Source organism: Macaca mulatta, chromosome 10, assembly GCF_049350105.2.
Source record: "Macaca mulatta isolate MMU2019108-1 chromosome 10, T2T-MMU8v2.0, whole genome shotgun sequence".
NCBI classification, from domain to species: Eukaryota; Metazoa; Chordata; class Mammalia; order Primates; family Cercopithecidae; genus Macaca; species Macaca mulatta.
The window spans coordinates 76125085-76134342 of NC_133415.1; positions in this window are offsets into that span (position 1 = coordinate 76125085).

The following is a 9258-nucleotide window of genomic DNA, read 5'->3' on the forward strand; positions in this document are numbered from 1 at the left end:
CTCGTATGTCCTTTTGTGGCCAACGTCTCCTCCCACCCCAGCCCCACCCACCACTGATCTGTTTTTTATCCCTATAAGATGTCCCCTTTCCAGAATGCCATTAAATGGGATAATACAGTATATAGCCCTTTGAGACTGACTTCTTTCACGTAACATCATAGTGCCTTTGAGAGTCATCCATGTTGTTAGGTGAGTCACTAGCCCCTTCATTTTTTATTGTTGAGTAGCATTCCTTATGCCATAGTTTATCTACCTCTTTACTTATTGAGAGACAAAGTTTTGGTGATCACACCTAGAGGAATTATAAACGGTCATACACAATTTTATTTTGTTCTGTTTTGTTTTTTGAAACAGGGTTTCTCTCTGTTGCTCAGGCTGAAGTGCAGTGGTACGATCACAGCTCACTGCAGCCTTGGCCTCCTGGGCTCAAGTGATCCTCCCATCTCAGTGCCCCAAGTAGCTGGGACTACAGGTGCACACCACCACTGTCTATTTCTTAATTTTTTTTTTTGTACAGTGAGATCTTGCTATGTTTCCCTGGCTGCTCTCGAACTCTTGGGCTCAAACAATCTTCCTGCCTCATCCTCTCAAAGTGCTGGGGTTACAGGTATGAGCCACCACTTGGCCCAGAGTTTTTTAAAAAAACATAAATTTTCATCGCTTTTGTGTAAATACCTAGAAGTAGGATTGCTGTGTCATATAGTAAATGTATATTTAGCTATATAAAGAAATTGTCAGACTTTTCTAAAGTGGTTGTGCCATTTTTTTTTTTTTTATTATACTTTAAGTTCTGGGATACATGTGCAGAAGGTGCAGGTTTGTTACATAGGTATATGTATACCATGGTGATTTGCTTCACCCATCAACCCGTTGTGTGCATTAGGTATTTCTCTTAATGCTATCCCTCCCCTAGCCTCCCACCCCCGACAGGCCCCAGTGTGTGATGTTCCCTGCCCTGTGTTCATGAGTTCTTATTGTTCAACCCCCACATATGGGTGAGAACATGCGGTGTTTGGTTTTCTGTTCTTGTGTTAGTTTGCTGAGAATGATGGTTTCCAGCTTTATCCATGTCCCTGCAAAGGACATGAATTCATCTTTTTTATGGCTGCATAGTATTCCATGGTGTATATGTGCCACATTTTCTTTATCCAATCTAACCCTGATGGGCCTTTGGGTTGGTTCCAAGTCTTTGCTATTGTAAACAGTGCTGCAATAAACATACCTGTGCATGTGTCTTTATAGTAGAATGATTTATAATCCTTTGGGTATATTTATAATCCTTTGGGATTTATAATCCTTTCCTAACAGGATTGAAAGAGTAAGAAGAATGTTTGTATTTATTGATGAAAAATTTTGATATATAATTGAAATAGTTTTTGTCATGTGAGGAGGAGCATGCCGGATGTCAGAGGAGTCCCTTGAGTTACTTCCAGAACTCGGAAGTGGAAGGGGGTTATTCCTAACTTTATTACTGGAGCTACTATGGGAATGCTGGGTCAAATGGTATTTCTGGTTCTAGATCCTTGAGGAATCGCCACACTGTCTTCCACAATGATTGAAGTAATTTATACTCCCACCAACAGTGTAAAAGTATTCCTATTTCTCCACATCCTCTCCAGCATCTATTGTTTCCTGGCTTTTTAATGATCTCCATGTTTGTGCTATTTTTTATTACCAACAGCAATATAAAATATTTCCAATCACTTTGAATACTTTAATATTGTAAGGACATTAAACATTTAAACCTTCTTATTGGTAGGTAGTGGTATCCCATTGTGGTTTTAATTTCCACTTTCCTCTTTACTACCGCTATTGAACATTTTGTCTATTCAAGTCTTTTAACCATTTTTAAATGCAGTTGTTGACTTTCTCATTACTGTGTTTTAAAAGTTGAATATATCTTGGGAATACAAGTTATTTATCAGATGCATGATTTATAAATATTTTTCCCAGTTCATAGCTTGTCTTCATTCTCTTCACAGTGTCTGCTAAAGAGCAGAAATTCTTAATCTTTGATAGTGTCTATAATTGTTTTCTTTAATGGTGTTATATCCAAGATTTTCTCTTTGATGTTATATCCAAGATTTCTTTGCCTAACTCAAGATCATGAATTTTTCCGCTTATGTTTTCTACCGGAAGTTTTATAGCTCTATGGGTTATTTTATTTTATTTTTTTTTTGAGACGGAGTTTCACTTTTGTTGCCCAAGCTGGAGTGCAATGGCGCAATCTCAGTCCATTGCAACTTCTGCCTCCTGGGTTCAAGCAATTCTCCTGCCTCAGGCTCCCAAGTAGCTGTGATTACAGACATGGGTCACCACGCCTGGCTAGGGTTCTATACTTTTTGTTTGGGTTTATAATACATATTGAATTTTTATACAAGGTGCATAAAAATTTCACACAAGATGTGAACTATGAGTTGAGGTTACATGTGTTTTGCAAAACTGTTTCAATAAAGTTTGCTGTAAAGATTATCATTTCTCTATTGAATTCCCTTTGTACAAAGGTAGAAAAATAATGGATTCAACATATGGGTCTATATCTGCACTCTCTAATGAGTTCCGTTGATATATGTTGGTTAATTTCTCAAATTCTACATCAGGATAGCTCTTTTTTAAACCTCAAAGATGTGAAAATAATTTTCCTTATAAATAGGAGAACTGAGAGCCTTTTGTATCCTTGGCGAATTCAGCTAAACTTTCTGAGCTCTGTTTCTTTATCTGTGGAATGTGGAATTGCATTAACAGAAATCTAAAGTCCTGTTTTTTCTTTCTTTTCCTCTTCCATTCTTTTCCCTTTCCTCTTCCCCTCAGCCTTCTCAGTCCTTCTCACCCTTTCTTTCTCACTCCCTTCTGCTCCCACCCCCATATTCTTTCTCTGTCTGGTCAGTAGATGGTGCTGTGCTGCAAGACATATATTTGCTGGTTTCTTAAAACTTTTAAATATCACATTATGTCATCTGTTAATGCTACGCCTTATGACTACACTTTGAGAACTGATCCTTAAATTGTTAATGGAACAACGATGTTCACACCCATCCCTCTTTGAGAAGCGAAACCCCAGGCATGAGTCTGGCTACTTAAACTAGGTACACTTCTTCACTGGAAAATTTGTCAAGAGATAAAGGCCTTTGATTAAGAAGAAATATTTTTTAAAAGCAATAGTGGCTAGTGACCCTGAAAACTCCAAATGTCCTTCAGCCGTGTGTGACATTTGAGTTGGTGTGTGTTTACCCAAAGGCAAAAAAATGGATGGCCATGAAGGACATAGGATAGGAAGCCCCTTTGCTCAAAATAAAATCCCAAGGTTAATTTGTTTGTGAATCACAGAGCCAGCTGTCTGTCCTGGCCCAGTATGACTTTTGTGGTGACAGCTGTTTCTACCAAGATTTGACGAGTGGGAATGAGGGCAGAGCTGGTGGTTGTGAGATGGGATGGAAGTGGGAGATGGATTTCAAGTATGGACTCTGGTTTCTTTAAAAAGGAAACCCATGGGTTTTTACATATTCTCAATTGAACTTATAGTTCCTTTAGTTGCACATAATGCTTTTACTTCCCAGGAGAGAAGAGGTGGGTGTGCATGGTTAGTTGTTTCTTCATGTCCCCTTAGGTTACAATTTAATGATGGGTGTTTAATTTTCCAAAAGTTTAGCAAACTGTGAAGGTTTCCATAAAGGGCACTATATTTGCTGCAAAAATCCAGTCTGTATTCCTCTGGCCCAGAAACCCTGAGGTACAGTGAACTCATGTTTCTTAGAGCCTGATTTTCAAAATACCAAATGAAAGGTCCTTCTTGGGGTTTATGGCATCATCCTAGTATTTCCATGTATAAATAATAATAATGTTCATTTGATAGTGCTTTATGGTTTCGAAAAGCAATTTTACCAACATATGCAATTATGCTTTTGCTTAGAAAGTAGATATTTGAATTAGGGCATTGGAGGTCAAAGCCAGAGAAGATCAGTGAGGAAGAAACACATAGGTTACTGATGACTTCTATCCTCATTTAGGTCTCCAATTGGGTGTTTCAAATTAACACAACTGAGCTTCTACATCCATCCCCTAGCCACTCAATTTCCTATCTCCTCCATCGGGTTACATGAAAATGCCATCCTTTCATTTGCTCAGCCCCCAAGCTTTGGAGTTGCCTTTGATTCTCCTGTTTCTTATTCTACACCTGAGCTACAAGCAAAACCTATTGGAATTGCCTTTAAAATACAATGTATTTAGAATCCGAAAACTTCTCAGCACCTCCATGGGTACACCCTGGTCTATTCCACTAGCATCACTTACATGATTTAGGACAAACGTTTTCTAATAGATTTCCCTGCATCAGCCCCTGTCCCCACTTTAATTTAGGCACAGTAGCCATAGAAATGCTGTTAATAGGTAAATTGGACCTTGCCAAGTCTTGGCCCAGAACCCTTTAAAGGCTTTTCATCTCACATTGAGGAATTGCAAAGACCTTACGGTGGCCTACACAGTCCTGTGTGATGTGACCTCTTCCATGCTTTGGGATCCTATTTCCTATCACTGACCCTCTCTTACTCACTCCTATTCTCCTGAGTCCTCCTCAGACGTTCCAGGGGTGCTGCTCTCCTAGGATCTATTTACTTGTTCTTTATCTTTGAATGCTTCTCCCCCAAATATGATTCTCACTCTCATTTCCTTCAGATCTTGAATCAATGACACCTTCTTACTGTGGCCTTCCCTGGCTGCTCTACCTAAAATTGGACCCTCTCTAATGCTTTCTGATCCTTTCCTAGCTTAATTTTTTCTTCAGCACTTATTACAACATAATCTGCACTTAATTTGTTTTGCTTAACTTTCTAGAATATAAATTTCATGAGGGCAGGGATTCTTGTCTATTTTATTCATTACTCTACTTCCAAAGCCCAGAGGAGTGCTTGACACAAAAGGAACACTCAATAACTATGACTCAATACATAAATGAATGGATTCTCCACCTTGTTTTCATGGTATGTGTGAGGTTTGCAAGTACCAACCACCAAAGAAAGACTAATGCTTGACTAGATTCTTGCAGAGTAAAACTTGATGCTCCACCATCACTTTGTGAAAAATAACAGTTTCATCGTCTAAATTCTAGATCCTGACTCAGTAGGTCTGGGAGTCCATATTTATGTATTCCTCAAGAAATTTTAAATCTTAACCAGATCTGGAGGCCCTTTCATCTAGAGAACAGTTTATCTTTAACTCAACAAATATTTATGGGATATATTCTGTATTCCAGAAATTATGCCAGGAAATGGCCCTGCACTGAAGTCTGGCAGGAGAGACAGATGAGTAAAATTACACTTGCCATATAGTATAATAAGTGCTTTCCCGAGGCATTTATTAATTGCAGGAGTTGTGAAAGACAAAGGAAGAATAGATCTGAAATGGATCTGAAGAATTCTCAGAGGAAGTGACTCACGTTGAAGAGGAAGTGACAAAGCAGGTAAGGAATATAGGGCACTGTAGTTAGGAAAACATCTTGGCCTCTGAGTTCAAGACGATTGCCAGGTTCCTGAGTCATGCCTTGTACCAATGAAGGGGGCAAAGTTAGACAGCCATCTATTTTTGCAAGACCTTCCTACCTTTCTTTTTATAGCCCTCTCTTCCAGGTGTCTAGGATTTTAACTATCTTGAGAGAATAAAAATATATTTTTGGCTTATTTGTCTGGCTCTCCTTTAAAAAGAGTATAATGAGATCCTTTCTCATACTGAGTAGCTAATGATTTTCTGGGGTGTTCACATTTCAACAACAAAGCAACCTTTAATAATAAAAAAAAATGAGGCAGGTATCAGTGACAAGCCAGCAAGGAGATATTCTTTTGGGTTTGAATCTTCAATTTTCCTGGAGTCACATCACATGAGAAGGACCTTAAGGTTGGTGCTAGAATTGGTCTGCGGTAATTCTCTGCCAATTCATCACAATGCTGGGGGAAATGATAACCACTCTTGTCGCTTCCAGGCTTTGCTATAGGTCTTAGACCGATGCCTTTGTTTTTCCATGCTGCAATTACTCAATTTTTAAATATCATATTTGTGTAGAGCATTGCGCTTTGTTCATTTATATTAGTCAAGGTAAGTAGTGTTTGCTGCTATAACACACAATCCCCAGGTCTCAGTACCTCAACACAATAAAGTTTTATTTTTTTGCTTGTATCATGGTCCAATGTGAATTCCAAGAGAATGGGAATGGGTCTGTTGTTTGGACAGGAGCCTCTGCTTTGTGCATCCATTCAGCGACACAATTATTTTCATAATGGGGCTCTGCAAGATCCAGTCGTGGCTTCAAAAACTGGCCTGACATCTTTCAGATAGCAGAAGAGGAGCAAATGGAACAGGCACTCACTTTAATATGCCTTAAACCAAGAGTCAACTAATTTTTTCTGTAAAGGATAGTACATGTTTTAGGCTCTGAGAGCCACCTAATCTTTGTTAAAAACTACATAGTTCTGCCGATATAGTGTGAAAGGAGCCTTAGACAATATGTAAATGAGTAGGGTGGCTATGTTCCAATGAAACTTTATTTACAAAGACAGGTGATTGGCCACATTTGCCCTGTAGGCTATAGTTTGCAGACCCCTGCGTTATACCAAAAGGTGTGTCTTCCAATCACATTCCATTGGCAAAAAACAGTCATATGTTCCCACCCAGATGCAGAGTATCAGGGGAATGTATTGTGGCTGTGTGCCTAAGAAACTGGTGAGAATTTAGCCAGCCTCTGATGCATCATATATTAGGAGTAGGATGTTCATTGATTATTCCCCAGATGGTGGACACACTGTTCTCTACTTCCAACTTGTTCGAGGTCAAAAATTTTCCTGTAGAAGACATGATCTCACAAGTTTTCTAAGCTTCTTTATCCTTTATTCTGGGGAACAATGAGGATGGTTTGCTGAAAGTGGTCTTGAAAAATCCTGTGTAGACCAGGTGGGAGAGTTTGCTCCCAGGAAAAAAATAAGTATTATCTCAAATAGGTGATTGAAGTACAACATGCTATCCACTGGTAACAAGTAATCATAACTGGATGGCAAGGTAAATAATCACTCTATGTTAACTCAACTTTCAAATTCACCCAGGAGCTAAAGCTCTTCTATGTATTGATTTCCTTTTTTGTCTTCTTCCAAAGTCCCTGGAGATGGATGAAAACCTTGCTCTGGAAGTACGCTTTCAAAAATCTAATTATACCAGCAGTAATTCAGTGTGTGGTAATCTGTTTCCTTGCATCTCAAAAGGCCTCCCACTTGATCTACTGTGGACTCAGAAATAAAGGGTTCTTTCAATAGCCCTGTGAATTAAGCAGAGCAAACATTTGGCTAAAAATAAGGTTAGGGAAGGCTTACTATATAGGAGTTACAAATATCTCACAATCCTTGTTCTCAAACTCTCACACTTTACAATTGTTTGACAGATTGAGTGCAAGCGGTCATGCCTCCAATATTCCACGGCTCCCCTTGCATCTGGCTGGCTTAGTTACTCATTTTGGCCAATAACATGGTAGATGTGATGGTGGAGACTTGCATGTTCCACATTCTCTTTAAACTCTTCTGCTCCCATGTGCGAAAGCCTAGGCTAGCCAGGTGGGAGATGACAGAGAACATGGAGTAGAGATCAGCTGTCCCAGCTGAGGCCTTCCTAGTCTAGCCAGCCTGGCAATGTGGCCTCCAGATGTTTGGACAGCTCAACAGAAACATGGACCAGATCAGCAGGACTACCTAGGTGACCTGCAGATTTGGGGGTTGTTACCTAGCAATAGCTAACTGATAGTGTGTCAATTATGTATGCTTTTAGTTTCAAGAAAAGACTTGCTCACAGGGGTTGGAAAGCAGGGACTTATCTGTCTTTATAATAGGAAGAATAAAATTAGGTACAGGGCTGCTTCAGTGCTTCAAAATGACATAAATGAATCTACTGATCATATCTTCCACAACTTAGTTTGCTGGATTTCATTCTGTCATTGGTAGCAACATGGTTGCCAGATGGCTGATTTATCTCCAAAATTATAATGGTGTTCGAGGTGGTTTGAAGAAAGAAGGAAAAAGGGCAAAAGAGTGTGATGGCTGTTACTTTTAACCAGAGAAGTAAAAGGTCTTCTTGAATCCCCATTTCAAAAGATTTCTGATTATGTGTCATTGGGCTAAGCCGTGTTACATGGCTATCCCTTGGCTGGAAGGTGTCTGGGAAGGCAGAATTGTATCTGCCACAAGAAATCCACATACAGGTGATTGGTAGGCTGTTTCCATAGGATGATTTTTCAGAGAAAGTCTCATAGAGGTGGTAACTTTGGGCATGACAAAGGGCTTCTCGGGTAGACAAGATGGAAAAGGGCACTCTGCTAGAGAGAGCTGCATATTCCAAGGTACAGAGCAATGAAGGAACATACCGATGTGAGAGCTTCAAATTTATAACTGAGGCCCAGAAAAGGGCAAGTACTCACCAGAGGTAATAAAACTAGAGATTGAGCGAGCAGGGTCCATCTTTAGATTGTAACAGGGTCTCACCACACCTGGCAAAAGTAGAATCAGTTCTTACGACCTCAGAGTTTCTTGTTCATGTCCCCTTCATGGCCCTTATCACATTGAAATAGAGTCATCTTTTTACTAAAAAGTAGATCTGGAGGTCACATTATTAGCTGGCAAAATTGTGTATGTTACTCAACCTTTTGGCCTTAGTTTTTCCCAAAATACTGCTAAAGACATCACTCAGTTACTCAGAAAAATCACCTCTGATTCACCCTGTTTATAGACATGAGGTTTTGAGATCTATTCATTTCACATCAATAATCCCTCACATTCATCCTATTGGTACCAGCCAGTATAAGCCTCTGTTACGTCTCAAATATCTAGTGTAATAAACTAAATATCTACCTATTTTCTCTGGCCCCTCAAATCCAGCCTGCATTTGAATTTTGTGTGGCTCTTTCCAAAGCTCACTTCAGCCAGGCAAGACTGGGCTCAGTCCTCTGTCTCCCACTGCCTCTCTAAGTACAAAGTTCTGAAAGTCACTCCAGAAATTATTATCACTTTACCTGGAGAGAGACCTCCCACCTTCAGGTTTGTCTGGGAGAGCCCCAGATAGAGGCTCTTGTCCTGGTGCCCAGTCCAGTTTAGCATTTGTTCTGACCTCTGTCTCTCTCAAAACTTAACCAGCTGGGATGATAAATTACATGACGCTTCTAACTATTTCCTTTTTTATAGCCTTTATTATTCTCTGAAAGTACTGAGTTATTTATTTATTGGAGGCACTTACACT